The sequence below is a fragment of the Protopterus annectens genome, chromosome 8.part0 (assembly GCF_019279795.1).
Source record: "Protopterus annectens isolate FY-2018-M chromosome 8.part0, PAN1.0, whole genome shotgun sequence".
NCBI classification, from domain to species: Eukaryota; Metazoa; Chordata; order Ceratodontiformes; family Protopteridae; genus Protopterus; species Protopterus annectens.
Genome location: NC_056741.1, coordinates 995,780,377 through 995,801,933, shown reverse-complemented (window position 1 = coordinate 995,801,933; position 21,557 = coordinate 995,780,377).

Below are 21,557 nucleotides of genomic sequence, written 5' to 3'. Positions count from 1 at the left end.
ATATAGATATATATGTCGATATATAGATAGGTTAACAACATCTACATAACCATGGAGGTACATATAAATGGGAGGCCTACCACATACCAACTGCTTTACATACCAACCTGCATAATGTGGAGGCTTAAGGTCCGAAAGAACACAGTACCGAAACACCAGATGCGTGAGGTGTAAAATCACAATGTTAAGGGACAGTTAGTCAGTGTTTCTTGTGTTGCGGTTCAGGTAGGTTACTGTGTGCAAGTGTGTTTCTTAGGGCTGTAGTGTGTGTAAGTGTGTGTTCTGTGTGTGGTGTGAGTTCTTGGGGGACTGTAATATGTGAGTGTGGGTTGGCTTTGTGCATCTGTTTGCATGACCTAGGAGGTAGAATATTAAAGTGGGGGGGTGATGTGGGGGGGTGCAGACACCTACATGGGGGGTGTAGGGGGGCTTGGCCACCTGCTCATACATAGTGTAGGATGGTTTGTTTGGATGTGTTGGGTAGCAGTGTGTCTGTGTGTGCGTGTGTGTGTTCCATATTCATGTTACTTTTGCGAGTTACAGTCGCTGTCGGTAATGTGGGGTATGAGAGTCTGATCCCAGTACTGTGTGCGATGGAACTCTGTGGTTTCGGGATTCCATAGGTATCCTGTATACAGTGGTTGAAGTGTTCATATAAGTGTATAACATGGACCATAGCAAGCTCACATTCCGCCACTACCAACCTTTATGAACAAAGGATATGGAGAGTATATGCCTATGCACCATTACAAATATGTGCTATGGACATGAGCCAATGATAATGTTACCACCTGTCTCACTTTGAGAGGGACACTCCCTCTTTGGGCGGTTGTGTCCTGACCAAATATATTAAACATGGCAAATGTCCTGGGATTGTAGGACATAATTATGTCCCGTATGTACTGCAATAGTTGTATACAATAGTTATTTCTGTACCTAAAATACCTACATGTTACAAGAAACAGGATAAGCAACTAAACTGCTACAAGAATAAGCTTATATTTAGGCAAGAAAGGAAAGTTCTATCCATTGTACTGACCATGGGTTTGTGTCGACCTGTAAATTCTGATGTGTGTCCCACAAATGTCCCACTATGGCCATATGAAAAGGTAGCAACTCTAGCCAAAGCAGGTCAGTCACCAACACAACTACGATGACTGCAAATACCTATGACAGAAATACACAGCTTTCATGTAGCAACACTTTATTACATTCAAATGTATTAACGAAGGGATTCAAGGACTAACATCACCTGAATGCTATAGAGGAACCACATAACAGTGCCTTAATGAATCAGCCTGCAATTATCATTGTATTAGTCCACAAAAGGATAGGTGTTCAAATAGGGAAGGAACCCTCATGCACATATCAATTATGTATAAAAACAGTTCCTACACACCTGCATCTGCTATGCACACCCACCAACATCACCCCACACCCAAACATATTACAATACAAACTGTAATAACATCACAAATCATTCACTCACTGCACAACATCTGCAGAAGCCTTAACATACCTTGTCAGAGACACACTAACATGGCTCTATGTGAAATAGCTGCTGTTATACAATGGAACAGCTGCTGATGTTACAGGGTTTGTTTGCACTAATCCCGTTTCAGAGGGTTGTGTGTACACTGGGATGTGTTAGCAATTACTGAGTAACAGCACAGTATATTACACTTGTCCATCAAATCAAGGATGTCTGGTGAGCACACTGTAAACCACATAACAGTTCATGCATCGCCATACAGCCTTGAGCTGCCCAAACATCCTTGCCAGACTTAAACATCTGCAGAAGTATCAGGTACAAACAAACCCTGCATAAGTAGCAATGTTCTGAAATATAACAGCTGTACTCACATATAGAACAAAATCATCTAGCCATTACACACAGTCCATGGGAGTCATGAAGCTAATATATCTCTGTGTGTCTCCATATAGCTGTTGAAATATATCACAAACAACACATCCAGGCTGTCTTCCTTGAAAGTAAGGCAAACGGACATTGCCCAAAAAGAGTACTCAGTTATACACCACTGTTGCCATGGTATCGGCTAATGGAGTAGCTGCACAGCTGATGTGCATCTAATTAACTACTTTGGAACAGCAATTGATGGACAGGATACCAGTATCATACCACATGTTAAAGATATGTAACTAGAAAAGGATGTGTTATCACACATTCAAACCATCCATATATACCAGTGGAACGTTACAAAGAACATTGAAACACAAACTGAAAAAGATTGAATCAACAGTTAACAACACCTCGGGTTACTAATAAGGTATGTAGAACAGTCATTATGTCTGTGTATGTAGTACCTTTCTGTAGTATTTAAAGTGCACACAATCCATATAGTGGAAACAGTTATACTGTAGTGATGTATTGCTAAGCATGGTAATGCTTGTAGTATTTGTGTGTACTGCTGTAGGTCACAAGGCAAACAATGCATACACCACAAGGGATGCTATATAAGGGCTATGAACAGAAGTACTCCTCACCAGCCAATGTCAGTGGCAGGGCTGGTCCAACAAGTATGTGCTATAACGGGGATAGTATATGTTGATATATTGTAACAGTAGCCATATGTATGGGTGTATTACTGAGAATAACATGTGGAAGGTTGGGCCACTGTGCAGTTATGATTTGCACTGTGGGGTATTGTGCCAATAAGTGTGTAATGTACAGTACTGTAGGCAGATATGTATTACAAGCTACATAGCATTACTGTAATGTTAGGCAAACATTAGTCATGTCTATTGGCATTTACAATACACAATAACAGGATACATATGTCTTTTAGTCACCCAACAGTTTATCAGCATGATAGCAAAGTAAAATGGAAGAGCTAGTTAACTATCCATGCACATAAGACATGTAATATGTGCAAAGGTAGGTACTAGGCTGTCTTACCAAGTGTATTTGTAAGCCTAGCTAGAGTGTGTTGGCTTTCACCACCCCCATAGGTTGGTTCCCTGTGCCTCTGAATGGCAGAGCCATTAGTTCCCAGTGCCTCTGTCCAGCAGGGCCACTGCAGTGATCCTTGGGGTACATGTCTGTCTCCCATCCACACGTCAAGGTTTCCCTTGAAGAGTGCTAGTAAGGGGCCCCGCCTAATGTTCATTGGAATTATGTTCCAAAGCATGGGAAGTGTCTGGGTCAGGAATCTATCCATCCAGCACGTCCTACTCATCATTGTGGTTAGGTGTATATCCCTAGAGCATGTGGCTCTCAGGGGCCTCTGTTTAAGTGGAGCATATCCAGCAATACAGGGTTGGACATGGGCCTTGTATGTCAAGCAGAGATCACCTGTGATTATGCGGTATGCAACAGAGTACAGCTGGAGTTTCTTAGGTTGGGCTGCATAGGTCATCTGTTTGAGGTCAATAATCCTCTTGGTATGGTACTGGTGTGGTCTTCCAAGATGTTGCAGTTACCTTATAAGGTATATCCCAAATGGGGTGTTGTATCCTTTAGTGGGTCGAATATGTCATGAGTAGAGTCACAATGGCCTCCTTTGATCTGGATGCGAACCCATTAGAAATTAGGGGGGCCATGTAGAAGGATATTCTAACCACCTTTATCATTGTGGGTATCGAAGGAGAGATTGCTATCTACTGGGGTTCCGGATCCCTTATTACCTTTTCTGTATGTAGGGGATTAGCACCTATGTTGTAGTCTGTGGGTAATTAGTTATATCCAAAGGGGATGACTATGCACTTTTAGGCATTCAGCATGACACCATGATATTAACACCAGGTATCCGTCTCAGTGCAACACTTCCAGAGGGAGTCTGTAACAGCTGGGGAAACAATTATGTCCCCTAGTTTGCAGTCGTCTGCAAATCTTTTCAGCCAAAGCCCTCCTGTGCTTGTCTGTAAATCAGAGAAGTATATACCGAACAAGAGGAGTCCTATGACTGAGCCCTGGGGGACGCCACGTGTAACTGGCATACAGTCGGACTTAGGGTATGCAACTCCCACTGTGTGGGTTCTGTCCATGAGCCACTTTTCAAACCATCACATGACATAGGGGTTAATGTTCAGGCGGATGGATATGTTGATAATACCAGAAGGAGGAATGGTGTTGAAAGCCTATGAGAGATCTAGGTAGGCTGTGTGGACCTTCTTACCCTCATCTAATGCCTTGGTAACTGTCTCTAAGAAGTCTACCAGGTTTAGGAGGCATGGTCTGCCCTTAACAATGTCAAACAGGGAGGGGTCAAAGGTTTGGAGGTACCCAATGTCCCTGTGACTGAGATCCATGATGTGCACCATAGCCTTGCAGACCAGGATAGTCAGGCCTATAGGGAAATAGGTCCCGTGGTTCGTTGTGGCACCACCTTTGTGGAGTGGGATAACTGTTGCTATGCACTATTCAGGGGGCACTATGCCCAATGTGAGGCTATTATTGAACATGGTGTGTAGGTGGGGAGATAGTATGTTCTGAAGTTCATGTAAAACGCAGCCTGGGATGTTGTCCGGTCTCATGGATGCTGTGATATTGGCTTTAGAGTGTGCAGCTTTGAGAGGGAGGGGGGAAAGATAGCACTGAACCTATCTGCCAGGATGTTGCCAATATCAGTTGTTTCTGTAATGTTCATGGCTTTGTGCTGTAATTCAGAGCAGATCTGGTTGTTGACATCGAGATATGTGACATAGCTATAGAATGCTTTGTGGTTGTTGCTGGAATTAGTGGCATTTTAGTTTTCGTAGATAGCTTTGGAGGATTTTATAAGGGATCTCACCTTCTTACTGAGGCTGGCCAGGGAGCTCCTCCACGCATGGGATTGTACTCTCTTTTGCAACAGTATCTTCCTCCTATAGTACAGTTTGTTTATGGCTGGGGACCACCAAATTGGTTTCCTTAATTAGGAGTATAGCGTCCTGGTTCTGTTTGGGATAACACAAGCTATGCACTCGTTTAAGTGCTTATAGAGTGCATTTGTGTAGGATTCAGCAGTTATAACAGTATTGTCCATCTGCATGGATGTCATGGCTTTCACCACGTCTGTCTTAAGAAGCATGTAGTTGGCTTTGTAGACATATTATACTGTGGTTCCCTTAATGGGGGGGGGTTGGGGGCGGGATGTGTATATTAGCGGTGTTCAGCTCATGGTCAGATCAGACCAACGAGGAGTTGACTTCATGTGTGGAGCACCGGTCACTCATATTGGTAATGCCTAGGTCTAGGATATTGTTGCCCCTGGTGGGTGTGTGGATATGTTGATTCAGGGCATTGGTGTTTATGAATTCCAGAAAGCGTTGAGCTAATGTGTTGGGACACGAGTAGTTTTCCCAGTTAATGGTGGGGTAGATTCAGTGAGACTATGTGATGAGTGTGGTGTGGTGCGAATGTTTGCCTTCTCCACATGACTGTCAGGGTCAGGCTTGATTGGAGAGACCTTTACCTCCAGTTTGGCTGGATGAGTGCATCTCTCACAGGTTCTAGTATTGGGTGGTAGGCGGAGAGGCTGGTCTGTGTACATGAGGCAATGTGTACATTGCCTCAAGATGTCCAGATTCATCAGCTAGACAGGTGAGAACACTGGCAGTTGACTCTTGGACATGCCTGAATATAGAAATACTTTCACCTAGATAAGTGAGGAAAGTGAGTACAAGAGCTAATTTACTCTAAGCAAGTAAGAAAAGTATGTACAAAACCTGTTTACCCTTACCTCTAGGTGATGAGGAAGATTGAGTGCTATAGTAATGATTAGCTTACGTAGTGCTTACAAGTTCTGAACAAGTGCTGAGCATGAATAAGCAATCCAGATAGCGTCTTGGCTAACATAAACAAACAGCCCCCAACCCCCAACAGGTACACAAGCATATATCCATATACACTACTGGGCCACTGTACCCACAACTATGCAGGTACAAGCTGCACTCAAGCTGCATGGGACCTGTCCACATCACAGGTTCTGTCATACACATATGGCAAAACAAGATGCTCTCCACGTACACATCATGTAAAACATAGCTCCATGTTAGGTTGCATACACACTGAATGGTGCACACCAACAGGTATCATAACTCACAAAGGGGGAGACACCACTGATAATGGGAAGTACTGCACTACTACCCAGCTCAGTCTGGTCTTGAAGGCCATGAACCTTGATCAATTAATTGATGTCAACAGCACAGATATAGATGACAGTATGTCTGATGTCACACTGCATATCATAACCTTGCCAGGTCATAGGACATCATCACCCATACTGTGTACCACCTACACTCGGTATACTAGATGTACATTCCTATGTCACAGGAGTGTTTTGCAACAGGACTGCTGGCCGAACCAACACTACAAAAGGTGCCTGAATAATACATGCTCATCACACCAGTGGCAGCTACAGTATGTCAGGGTTAATGAATTTTATTCCCCCTCATTGTAGTCCATACATCACAGACAAACAGAAGACATCTGCCTATTGAAGTATGCAAATGACTATGACCTAGAAGCAATAGCTGACTCAGGAGTGTTGTGGACAACATACAGAAGGGGCTTTGTGGGTGAGGTGTGTGTGACGTATGGCCACAATCTGACAGCTACATATTGCATTGTCACCCCTATGTTAATAACCCTGTACCCATGAACTACCACCTAGGCAGCGGTCAACATAATGGACACTTGTGTGTAAGGGATGCAGCTGGGCAGTTGTCTTTCCTGTGATAGCTACATCACCACACCTGTTAGGTAGTCATATGTGGCAACACTAATAATGATAGAATGCCATCCATGAATTTAGAGATCATTGTCCAGCCATACCCAATACTCAAGTGACCTATATCAGATCACATATTTCCTTTAAGGTGTAATGGCCATGTGCAGATTGCCTACACCAGCCTTCCCATTCCCCATCTCCCCTATGTAGCATGGTGAATACCCTGAATAAATTCATGTCCAACCCAGTGATGTTGGACATGCTACACGCACTCATCCTGATCTCAAACACATACTTCATGGACATCCACTTTCCACATGCTGGACGGATCCTTGTCCCATACAATTTACATAGTCCTGCCATACTATGCATTCCTGTCTGTCAAAGTGGCACATCGCTCCCCTCTCAGACATGGTGTTGACCGCATGGTAAATGTATCATTAACCCTGTGGATCAGTAATGTGGAACTGCACCACCTGGCCCCACAGACCCACCTGTCAGCTACTGCCAGGTAATCTTTCATCCTAGATTCATACATGGCCCATGGCATATAGCCCACTAGATGACTTTGACTGTACATGCTATAGTTGATATCCATCCCTGCAAATACCATCTGGCTAGCCAGTGCCTCATGTGCATCACATGTGCAACACAGGTTATACATGGCAGGATGTTGAATTGCTGTACAGTGCCATGTAGATGTATATGGCAGAACACATAAATGTAAAACCTTATGTGAGCAAGTCTGGAGGGTCACAGGTCATGTCTGTTAAGGCAGTGTAAGTCCTTATATGTGACATATACACAGCATCAAGGTCAACTGCATTAATGTGGACACATCCAGCCATGTGCTGATAGGTAGGAACACCAGTACAGGAAAACAAACATGCCCACATCAAGACAGCATCCACATGGAGTATGAGCAATGTAATCAGGAGACACACACACATATTTGGTGATAATATCCACTCAACATTGAGTGTCACATGTGTGTGACACAAACACATCAGTGTCATGTAGGTTTGCAAATACAACTGTTTAAACTTAATAAATGCGATATACATGTATGTTCAGCTGTAGCTCTGAATGTCTCTGTGAGTTACTGTGACCTGTCTCCATCATTATGTCTTCCAGGTATGCCGCGTGCAAGGCTACCCCCTTTTACCTGCTTGGAGGATGAGGCCATCATCCCATACCTACTCGACATTCAAGATATTCTGTTCAGCCATGTGCCACAGGATGCACAGCAGCAGGATGCCCTGTGGATGGAACTTCATAGGAGGGTTAAGGATGGTGGTGGCCACAACCACACATACCAGCAGGTGCACAGACACTGTACAGACCTCATTAGATGAGAGAAACAGTGTGTGAATGCAATCACCAGGGAACAAGGTGCAACAGGTGGTGGACCACCAACCCAGCCCCCACTCACATGTACCGAGGAGCTACTGGCCATCCTGGGGACAATTGCAGAACCACATCCACAAGCCTTAGCCGATATTGTGGAAGTGGGTGTCTCTCAGCCACTGAGCCTGGAGTTGCCTGCTAAGTGAGTACTGCACCTATAACAACTATATTCCATATAGGTGCATGTGTCACTGTACAATATGTAATGTAACATCATATACAAGGCATGTATACACACATGCCACATACTATAGTATGCTACTCTGTGTATGCACACGTGCTCTGTATGTCTAATGTACTGGTGTATGTGTTATGCACATTGAACCTTGTAGCCATTATACAGGCGTGGATTATGCTCATACTGCTGTGTTACTCCTATTTAGGTACCTCTGGCATTCCGCTGTGACAGCAGCCCATTGCAGGTGAGAGTGTTATTATTTATCAGGAATCATAATGCACAAATCTATCTGCCATGTGGCCATTTACAACATGTACACATAATGTATGGTCCTGTCACAATATACAGGTCTGACCTGCAATGCATCACAATAACTACCCATGTGCAACACTTGCAAACTATGTGAATCATCTCACCGACATGAATCCTCACAAACTGTCATTGCCAGATGTGTGGACAGCTGTGCATACAATGGTGGAGGTGCTATTCACTTTAGGGACATACTACAGATCAGAATTACACATGTGGTGAATACAAACAGTACTACACAGTGGGCTGGCGTATGGACAGCACACAGGATTCACTGGTGTGGATCATAGCCCTGCTATGAATGTCACACAATGTGATGTGCTATCTTGACATGTCCATGACATCTAGTGGCCTGGCTGCAACACTACCTACCTAACCTGAAAACATATCCCACATACCACCCTTTATCTGCATAACCCTGTCATCAGTGGAGCATATATGTCATATGGGACAACACAGACATGTGAAATAGATGCCCGTCACAATAATTTGGACAACACGTGTACACAAGGCCATGGAGGATGGCCATAGACATGGAGCAATACACACAGCAGACGTGATGTGCTTGTGTGTACACCCTGTCGTACAATGGCTACACATGGTCCAACTATGGCCTTTGTGTAATGGTCATATTGTAAATGTGGAACACTAGACATCCTACAGGCCAGTGCACATCTTGTGTAGGCATAACATCAATCCACCACATAAGATGTGCTGAACATCTTGAGGGTGTCACGACATGACAGCAGTCATCTGTACAGTATCCACATCAGCCCACAGATACAGTACATTCCCCTTGCTGGTGTTGGACATCAGTGTCATACTTGCTCCTCGTGTGTGTGTGTGTGTGTGTGTGTGTGTGTGTGTGTGTGTGTGTGTGTGTGTGTGTGTGTGTGTATGTGTGTGGTACACAGATGTCATGTGGGACATGGTGTACTGACATGTTCGCCATGTCTGGCCACAGTTGCCAGACAGCAGCAATATGGTTGCAGATGTGCAGGAGTGTTATCTGTATACCCATCAGTGACCTGTGTCACAACTTCCACATCATGGTTTAGTGTGTATACACCTCAGTGACGTGGGTCACATTCCACAGTATATATGTATTGTATCTGAACACAGTCATGGCTATGAACCCTGTCTGTAACTCACACTGTATAGCACTAGAGATGCCTCATGATTCCCTGCAATGGCCATGCACATCAGCTAAATGTGCAGTATATCTGTAGGGTGGACAAAAAAACACTGCATTGGGACACCATTGCCCTACTGTATATTTGACAGGACACCATTGTGTTAAACATGTATGCATGCTATTGCACACATCAGCAGATCACATGTCATACTATATGTGATTGTCAAGGTCATATGCCACACATCAGGCAGGTGTACTGTTAATATGTGCTGGTCTACATGGTGTAACACAGGGATGTATGCTAACTACTACTATGATTGTGCAATTTGAATGCCATCTGCTATGATACATGCATGCTGTTGTGTGTAACCCAGGGATGTATGATAACTACCACTATTATTGTCTGCGCTGCATGCCGTCTGCCGTATCACATGCATGTTGCATGCCTTCTGTCATATCACATGCGTGTGTGTCTGTGTGTGTGTGTCGATTGTATAAATTGTAATGTACAGTTGTTGTCTGCCCTCACAGGTGATGTAAGTGCATTGCTCTCAGATCCCATACCTGCACATACCCCATCACCAGTGGCCATAGATGAAGGACAGTTGGCGTGTTGTAGCTTGGAACAGGATAGTGTGGGGGCTATGGAAGGTGTGCCTGCACACCATGGTGTCAGTAAAATGACTGGTGGTGCCCCACACGGGCACGTGACCAGTGCTGCCCGTAGGAGGATCTCTGGACAACATGCTCCTGTAAGACAGAGCGCAGCAGCTGGTGTCACCAGACACAAGTTTCAAGCTGTAATGGAGGCACAGGCATTTGCTGAATGGTGCAACAGAGAAGATCAGAGGCTACAGAGTGCTGCTAGCCGTTCTTTAAAAACAACATCCAGGCAATGGTAAATGCTCAACAGCAGATTGCAGAAGTTTTGGATAGATGGTTGGGTGACATGGCTGGAGTCCTTGACATTGGCATGACAATCCACAAATGTGAGCTGTCTGTGTTGGAACATCTGGTAGGAGTGAGGCGTCAGGCACATGGATGTAGGCCTGCTACATCACCTGTGTCAGGTCTACGTGTTCGAGCTACCTCACATGTCCGCTCCCATAGTTGCGGTAGCAGCAGCAGTGCATCTGGTGCTGTGCTGTCCACACCACGACACTGCAGGCCACGTGCACATGGCCTGGGATGGTCCCAACAGGGACACGGTTCCAGTGGACAAGTGACATCAGACAGTACCCAATCTGCACCTCTGCCTGGTAGTGCCCATCCAACCCCATGGCCGAACACCGTGAACTGTAAAACCTCACCTGTACAGTCTGCAGCTGTCAATTTTACACCTGTGTAGGCCAGACACATGGCAGAACTGTGCGCATACATACACACACACACTGGAAACATATGTAGGGCACCGCAACACACACATGCATAACATCCACATACACCCAATTAGATTAAAGGCCCAAACCCACACACATGATGTCATCCAATGGTGCAGCTTAGGCCTCTGGCAAACAGTAACACCCTGTGCATATGATGATGCCTGTGTCGCATCCCTGACATCCACACCATCGGTGCAGGGACATGCTCATATGGTCTGATGCACAGGGTGAACAGACTAGGAAGATGAGTGTAGTTTGCAATTGTTGAGGACTGTTGACAGGCAGTAGATATACCATGTAGTACAGGTGTACAATACTGTTAACAGTATGTGTCTTGTGCAACAACAGTAACTGCATGTTGGTCATGATGTGCTGCTGTCCTCCTTCAGGTCTAATTGCATATGCTGTTGGATGTCACTGTTTGCAGTTAGTGTCCCATATGTCAATGTGGACTACACACAGGTATGTATGAATATACCAGCATGCACCATGTAGCTGCCACATACCAGTGAGCATGTCCCACGTTACAAACATGTCTACTGATCCAAGAGCATGATAACTGTGTATTAAGCTACTGTGACCACATATGTGACATCCATAAAGGGTGACATCACAGGTACAGTTACATGGAGTGGTGAGGTAAGAGAGTGCTCTAGCTGATTACAAGGGTAGAGGCCAGTGGGAAGTGTGATGCCTCATTGGGAATCAGTAATACACATTCCCATGACAGGATGGCAACACACAACTGCACCCACACACTCAGGTATTGACACACATGTATTCAGTGACACAGTAACACACCCATACACTCACAGATTCATCGACACAGTAACACACACTTGCACAAAGTTGCTACTAGTGAGGTGAGGACCCCTGCCTATGTGCAAATCATAATTACAGTACTGTGCACCTACATGATGCGCCACAGAGGATACACATGTACAGGTAGTCAGTACGGCCTAAGATCGGGGGCATCAACACAGATAGTAGAATGCATCACCTGGATGGTGGGAGGGGTCTTATCAGTTCAGTATGGTAACATACATACTCACCCCAGGGACCAGTCAGCCCTACATACACACACTGTGGCATTCAGTATTTAATACACCTATGTCATGCACATACAGATACCTCACATGTGTGAGATACACACCCCTGCCTATGTCCTGCTTTCTACATTGCAGTCTGTACAGATGTATACACTAGTGTACAGGAGAGTGAGTAACAATTCAGATTTATTCCCCATAATACATGACATATATGGACACACACGCAACCACACATGCCAGTACTGTGAATCTCAGACCTGCCTAGCTCATGTTATGTATGATAGACATACAGCAGTATTGCATGCGTTACAAACTGTACTGACGCTTGCTGTGGCAACAGTGCTGATATATGCATATGGAACATCTTAACTATTAACAGGAGTCAAGTGATTTACCTTCGCTGTTACACTGACCACTGTCTAAGTTGTGTGTTATGTCCTTCAATTAATGAAACCATTGCTTACTGGTTACACAGGGTATTGTAGGACTGCTTGTGACACACCTGTGAGCTGCCCACAGCAAACATCCATCTGCAAAGATGCCCCACCACTTAGTTATTTCCACACATCTGTCCATATCTGAGGTACTTCTTTCTATACACTCAGCATATCACCATATACAGTTGGCAATGTTGAGGCTGCATTGCAACTGCATGATGTACTGGGATATACATCACCTGCATACATCAGCACCTGCATACGCATGTTATCTAAACACACAACACTACGTGTACTGGTGTGTAGGTCCTACAATCCTGACATTTGGGCATATTTGTAGGCATTGCAATTGGTGGACATGTGTAGTGACATACATGACACATGGACTGTTGTATGATATGATGGGTGCAATGGGCGACCAGTACAGAAGGAATTTTACCTCTGTCAACATTGATATCACACCTTATGTACTGTTAGCATTCAGCAGCCATGGACCTGCATTCCATGTGCATGTGTGTAATGGCTGTAGCCACCTGTTTGCACAAAGGACAACAACAGCTATGCTATTTACATGCATGTTTTGTGTGTGTGTGTGTGTGTGTGTGTGTGGCATGTACATACCCAGGGCAGGTACATGTATGTCATATCCATACACGAGGGTGTGTACTGGTGTACAGCAACAGTCATCTACTAATGGTGGAAAGTACCGAGGGCCCCTGGTATGTGTACAGCTGACCTGGTCCCAGACAGTGGTATCATTGCATTGCATAACACATGATTTAACTGTGTCAGTACATGTGTACTCGCTACAGTAGATGTAGAGCTTAGTACAGTACACAGGTCAAGGGTCACATGGTGGTATACTCTTCTATGTCATACAACATGTATGGATGTGTGTTGGTGGCCCAAGGCCATGGCGGTGTCTGATACATCCTAGAATACAGCATGTGACACTGTGTCCTGTACATGACTCATCTGTGATGCCTTTCATGGGGGGACCAGTCAGTATATGTGAGTGGCCTTTATGTATGTGGGTAGACCACCTGGAGTGGTCTGTACCTATGTTATGGCCCACATGTCTGGTTCTGTGGTATATGATGGTAGTGCTAAGTTCTGAGGTATATGGTGGTAGTCCTATTGTGCACTACAGAGCCATCAGCCAAGTGTTCCTCACTGCACAGATGTCAGTACCCCCCATTGTTGGATCTACAGTGACCAGCTGTGAATATGGATGCTACACATCTAGCACTGGTTAGCATAAGAAAACAATGCAGTTGTCCTGTAGGTGTATGGGAGTTAACCTGTGTTTAGAACATTTGCCTTGGAATGGCACTGTGTGGGTGGATGTGACTTGGGTAATATCCCCATTCCCTTGAATCATGGATGCATGTGATATGTGACAAAGGCCTGCCTACTGTCAGCCATGTCATCCCAGAATGACAGCAGATGTTGTGCAAAAGACCGGTGTCAAATATATGTAGAGCAGCGTTCCTGTTAACAATGACAACTACTAACACCAGAGCCCATTACAATGTGTTCTTTATGTCTACGTGTAATAGCATGGCCACTGTGGCATTCCGTGTTTAGCATCAGAGTGCATCCCAGTCAGCCCTGTGCTACTAGGAGTATGAGCATGCCCAGTATATCCTTGTGTAGATGGACACATAGTAGTGCATTCCAACCAGCCCTGTGCTACTAAGTGTGTGAGCATGCATCAGAGTGCATCCCAGTCAGCCTTGTGCTACTAGGAGTATGAGAATGCCCAGTATATCCTTGTGTAGATGGACACATAGTAGTGCAGTCCGACCAGCCCTGTACGTCTAAGTGTGTGTGCATGCCCCCTCTCCTGCTAAGTGTATGTGCATGCCCAGTATACCCTTGTGTAGATGGACACATAGTGCTTTCTGAACAGCCCTGTGCTACTAAGTGTATGAGCATGCCCAGTGACACCTTGTGTTGGTTATGTGCCTCTGTGTATGAGCATGGCCATTGTAACCCTGTATAGTGGTAGTAGTCATCCATTCCACAAATGGGCATACTCCAGGTCAGGATGGATTCCTACTTTAAACACACAGGTTCGCAGGTATGTACATCTTAACTGCCAGCATCCCTGTTGATGTCTGCATTCCGAGAAGGTCATAATGACAGCCTTGAAATATATAGTCTGTGTGGCATGATTCGTAAGTATGTAGTATTGTAATAGTAATCTGAAAATAAGCAGGTGTTCCATTCCTGCCACTGGCGTGTGTGTGTGTGTCTGTGTGTGTGTGTGTGTGTGTGTGTGTGTGTGTGTGTGTGTGTGTGTGTGTGTGTGTGTGTGTGTGTATGTTTGTCCCCATTTGCCAGTGGACTGTAAATTGCTTTTAGATTGCCCACACTCCATACATTTCTTATACCTACTGTTAGCAAGGCCGATGATGTCACCCATCTACAAATACACCTCTGGGAGCGCTGTGTCCCAGTAATCTTGGTAGCATGTTCTGTAACAGTGTAATGCTGTAGTGTAATAAAGTAGTTAGGTCGGTATTCTAGTCCCACACTTGCTGTGTGTATATGTGTGTGTGTGTGTGTGTGTGTGTGTGTGTGTGTGTGTGTGTGTGTGTGTGTGTGTGTGTGTGTCCCTGTTTGCCTGAGGACTGAGTAATGCTTTTATACTGCTCACACTCCATATATTTCTTATACTCAACATTAGCAAGGCCGATTATGTCACCCATCTACAAATACACCTCTGGGAGTGCTATGTCCCAATAATCTTGGTAGCGCATTCTGTAACGGTGTAATGCTGTAGTATAATAAAGTAGTTAGGTCGGTGTTCTAGTCCCACACTTGCCATGTGTGTATGTGTCTATTTGCATGAGGACTGAGTAATGCTTTTATACAGCTCACACGCCATACATTTCTTATACTCACTGTTAGCAAGGCCGATGATGTCACCTATCTACAAATGCACCTCTGGGAGTGCTGTGCCCCAATAATCTCAGTAGTGCATTCTGTAACTGCGTAATGCTGTAGTGTAATAAAGCAGTTAGGTCGGTGTTCTAGTCCCACACTTGCCGTGTGTGTCCCTGAGGACTGAGTAATGCTTTTATACTGCTCCCACTCTATACATTTCTTATACCCACCGTTAGCAAGGCCGATGATGTCACCCATGTACAAATACACCTCTGGGAGTGCTGTGTCTCAGTACCCTTGGTAGCGCATTCTGTAACTGCATAATGCTGTAGTGTAAAAAAGTAGTTAGGTCAGTGTTCAAGAACCACAGTTGCTGTGTGTGTGTGTCCCTGTTTGCCTGAAGACTGAGTAATGCTTTTATACTGCTCACACTCCATACATTCATTATACCCATCGTTAGCAAGGCTGATGATGTCACCCATCTACAAATATACCTCTGGGAGTGCTGTGTCCCAGTAGCGCATTCTGTAACTGCGTAATGCTGTAGTGTAATAAAGTAATTACGTTGGTGTTCTAGTCCCACACGTACCATGTGTGTGTGTGTGTGTGTGTGTGTGTGTGTGTGTGTGTGTGTGTGTGTGTGTGTCCATTTGGCTGAGGAGTGAGTAATGCTTTTATACTGCTCACACACCATACATTTCTTATACCCACCGTTAGCAAGGCCGCTGATGTCACTCATCTACAAATACACCTCTGGGAGTGCTGTGTCCCATTAGTCACTGTAGCGCATTCTGTAACTGTGTAATGATGTAGTGTAGTAAAGTAGTTAGGTCAGTGTTCTAATCCCAGACATGCCAAGTGTGTGTCTGCCTGCGTGAGACAAGCACAGTGCTTCGTAGTATTCGCTGTAGCACATGCCCTAAACTCTTGTTGCTGCAGTGTGATACGGTAGGGGTTTGTATACAGGACATGGCAAGTGTGTGTTTGTCTGTCAGAGCCTATGTAGAGTTGGCCATGATTGTCTTACTATTGGACTTGTTTGGGAGCAGGTTTTGTAGTTTTCCTATATGGTATCCATCTTATGACACATTGGCCACCTCACGATGTGTACAGCTGTCAGTCAGCCACGGCACTGTGTTGGCAAGCCATACCCATACATCTGGCAAAAGGTCTGGTGAACTTAGTATGCAGCCAGGAGTACAGCTGTCAGTCAGCCACATCACTGTGTTGGCAAGCCATACCCATATATCTGGCAAAAGGCCTGGTGAGCTAAGTATGCAGCCTTACTAGTACCCGGTATATGTCCCGCACCCATGTGCCATGCACATACAACCTTGCCTAGGATATCCCACTATGTTGCTAGTAACATGCACATTGAGGACAGATTGAAGGCATGGTGTGAATGCAGTGGCCTGCAGAGGACATGGCACCCTGTACAGTGGTACTTTAGGCACATATATGCGGACATTGTACCTTCACTATGTTCCACACTAAATGCCTGCAACATATGTGGTGCCATCAAATGTGATCCACTAAGGCCACACAATGCTGTACACATATGCCCTGTATGGACCCATGCCACTGACACCACAGAATATCTGTATCATACTATCCATGCAGGTGCAGGGCCAACCTGCTCACTATAAGCATGTTTTGCCACACCAGGCCAGTATTGGCATATCAGGGTATAACAAGCTGTGTAAACTACATGTGTCTGACAAACCAGGTGCACCTGTACATGTCACTGTACAGTATTGTGGGACATGCACATCCCAGGCAATGTCCATGTGAAGGACTATCAAACACAAACATGGCATGCATTGCAAAGCTATGGCCCTACACATTGGTAACCAGGATGTCAGGCTTGATAATGCAGTACCCATCTGTGTGGGACATTGCAGTCACTACACCCCTGTACTGCACACCATTGTCAGGTGATGCAATGGCAAGGATTACCCCTCACCCAGCCTTGTATAGCCATCTTGCACAGCCAAACACTACACATCCATGGAACAATGCATACCTGCATGCCAGTACTGGCACCCTGTGTCTGCATGTGGGTTGTGATGCTCTCAGCCACAGTCACTCCCAGTATAAACCTCATTGGCATACCAACAGCTGTCAAGCACTTTCACATGCCCTATCCCATAGAACCCCTGTGGTCCATGTGGTCCTGTGCATTACAGCGTTGTGGCAAAGTAGTTACATTGTGTATTTTTGGCCCTGAAAAAGGTGTCAATGCGTGTCCATTAGAGAGTGTGGTTGTGGTGACAATGGCATCCGTTCATGTGGACTTACATGTGTGCCACACCTAATGTATGTCTACTATATCTGTTGCAGATGGCACTCATTCACCTACACACGTTCTTACAGCACAGCAACATGTGCCACATGTAGTAACGTCATGCACATGTAATAGTAATGAGTAGTCAGGGGTTTGCCCCTGTACTATTCGGCATGTGGCAGATGATGCTTATGGTTAAGTCTCCAAGCCCTTCCCTGTTGTACATTGCCTGTCCCACCCACACACTCTCTGGTGGATGTGAAGGTGTACACCTGCACAGCAGCAGCATGTGTATTGTAAGAGATGGAAATGGTCAGGTGATGGCCTCTGCACCTATTGTGGTCCTCCTCTAGCTGATTGCATGTGGTACAGCTGTGATGGTGTTCCCATAGCCATCCGCATGATAAACACAGTACACTATCTAGGGAAACATGTTATTACCTGGCCATGACAGTTGCTGTGAGTGGTACCTGGATGTGGGATGTGGTGTTCTGACATGGCATCACAGATAATATCTGGATGTACCTCACTCATTTTCCACAGTGGGAAATAGCCTAATGACAGGAGGGTGATGTGCCACACATAACTATAGCATGTAAGTGCAGCTATGTTGCATTGAGACTACTGCCTGTTTAACATGTGTGTGGTAATGGCTATTCTGCATGTTATAATACCGACATGACAGTACTCTGCTCATGAGGGACCCCCATCTGTAGGGCCATCTGTGAATTGGTCAGTGTGTGCAACCATTTGTTTCCTGTGTTACACACTGAACACACATCTGTGCACAGCAGAAGCATGGTGTGAGGATTGCAGACAGTACTTGATGATAGGGATGTGTTACTGCCATTGCATCCCTGACTGGTCATGTGTCACATAAGACAGTGGTATGACTGACACTGTGTGGGATTCCCACTGACAAGCCAATGTTGGGCAACTGTTCATAGCTGCGGTCACATGTCTACTACACATTGTACAGTTGGCATGTGGTATATATGCATGTGTTGTGTTCCCTCTGCAAATGTATATCATCTGTTGTGTTGGGTTGCTGGTGATATCTATGCATACTGTCGTAGGTAATCCTGTATGCTGTTGTCTATCACGAAGCCATATGTTGGTTTAAAACGCAACACCATAGGCTGAATGGGTTGGGAGGTCCTGGCAGAACCTCCTGTCCCACTTCAGCTGACCATGGCACTGGGCACTAGCACATCTGGGGCCCAGCCATAGACATCAACCTCTGCTGGTTCTGCACCACCTTCTGGTAGTACCACCACTAAGGATGGAGTATGTCCCCCTTGGGAGCGGGACCAGACAGGTACATATCTGCTGTCGTGCTGTCCTGGACGTGTTGCATTGGTGGCTCCCTAAGGGGTTACAAAGCCAGATTCGCCAGTTCAATGGTGGACTGTCACATTTACAGGGTGATGCTGCCCCTCCTAGACAGCCCCCAGCACTGCCTCCTTTGCAACTGTGTAGGTGCAGTTGCAGTTGTCCATGGCTGGGGACCTCAGTCCCACTGCTCCCATGGGCTTTTGAATGCCAAAGACCCATCCCCATCCAGGATGTATCCCCCCACACGTGTCATATACCAACCCTGTATGCTGTCATTTCTGTGCTCCTACCTATCCTCCACGGCCATACCTACACTCCTTTCCCAACATTTAACCCTCACCTACAGACACATAAGGTCATTCGGCTCCTAGGACACCATCTGCCCTATACATAGCTGCCCATTACACACACTTACCCACTGGACACATGAAACCCTTGTAATATGCATCATAACATACTACTGTTATCCTCACCCCTGTCCCTCAGGCGTACGATCCTGGTATGCACAGCACTCCTACATGGTCCAGGTACACGTGAGGAGGATGACCCCATTGCACACAAAACACTACCGGTCCCTCTATGGTTACCCCATTTACCTTTATCATGATGATGATGTTGCACACAGCACACTGCAAGAGTACTGTTCACACAATGATTGGACAGGTACTGTTGTGTTAATGTACATTACATGCACAGAGTGATGTATACTGCCGATGTACAACTATTTGCATGTATGACTGACACATGTCTGTCTGAGGGAGTCTTGTGATCACATAGAGCAACACCACTACATAATATAGGCATCGCTGGTGTTTCCCATTTCATTCGTTTGTAATGCTTTGTTGCCACATGGTATGTTCCTGATACATCTCTATATATGTATGTACCTATATGCTGGACATAACCACTCACATGTACATCTACATGATGGGATACATTCCTATACTGTTGAATGACTGCACTGTATGATATGTTTGTGGTACTGTCTGTTGTCTGTATATCTGCCATGGCACATTGGTAATACACATTAGCTGTGTGTGCAGGGTCCTGGTTCTGAACCTTGCGAAGGACGTTTAGTTGGTTGCAGGGCAGAACAAGCCCATTGGATACGGAGGGAGTAAAACACATTAAAGCAGTTGGGAGTAGGCGTGCGTGGGTTTGCACAGTGTTAGGCACTGCTGACCTCTGGTTACAATCTCTTATGCTCTGTTAGCCTCTACAGTGCTTAACCAGTGCAATACTCGCATACTGGTAGCCAAACATGCTTACACCCACTCGCTCTCGCACTTGCTAATGCACCGACATTGGTGCTTGCATCTGTCACTCACACCCCTGAGTGTGAGCGAGGACCACAATATTACCTTGTGATGCCTATTACATCAGACCACATGACTACAGTATCGGGACTGGCTGCCCATTAGGCAACGGCATCGCGTTTGACTGTACAGAATCAGCGGCCTGTCCAGTGACACAATCATATTTGTGTATACCTCATACAATGTGCTTCCACCTTGTAATGCCGATTACATCGAAATACATGAATACAGTATCGGGAATGGCTGCCTATTAGGCGACGGTATGGTGTTCGACTGTATGGAATCAGCGACCTGTCCAGTGAATCATTCATCTTTGTATGTTCCTCTTACAATCTGCTCCCACCTTGTGATGCCTATCACATCGGACTACATGACTACAGTCATAGCTGACTTTAGGCATAGGCCAACTAAGTGGCTGCCTAGGGCGCCGCTTTAGTGGGGGCACTTTACCAGTAATTATTTGGTGTAGGTAGACCAGGATGGGGGCACTGGGTGGTGTGGTGGGGGGTGCCATTGTGCCCTCTGCCTAGGGCACCAGTTGACCTAAAGCCACTCCTGACTACAGTATCAGGAATGGCTGCTCATTAGGCGACAGCATGGCATTCGACTATATGGAATCACTGGCCTGTCTGGTGAATCATTCATATTTTTGTGTTCCTCTTACAATCTGCTCCCACCTTGCGATGCCTATCACATTGGACTACATGACTACAATATCGGGAATGGCTGCCCATTAGGCGACGGCATGGCATTCGACTGTATGGAATCAGTGGCTTGTCCAGTGAATTAATCATATTTGTGTGTTCCGCATACACTCTGCTCCCACTTGGTTGATACATGGGTACCGAGACTCTGCAATACAGACAAGTAGATGGGTTGTGGGAGCCACATCCGTCAGTCGAGTCATGCTACCGCATACCTATTATAGGTTTGCCACCTTTTCAATTGGCCAAGGTGGGACTTTAGAGTTACCACCTGTCCCACTTTGCGAGGGACACTGCAAAAATAATCAAGACATAGCACATGTCCCGATTACAGGACATTATTATATTCTATGTTTCATTAATAATTGCATAAAACATTTATTTTATATATGACACTTCTATATGTTATGAGAAGTAGCATAAGCAATTAAAATGCAACTAGATTAAGCTTTTATTTG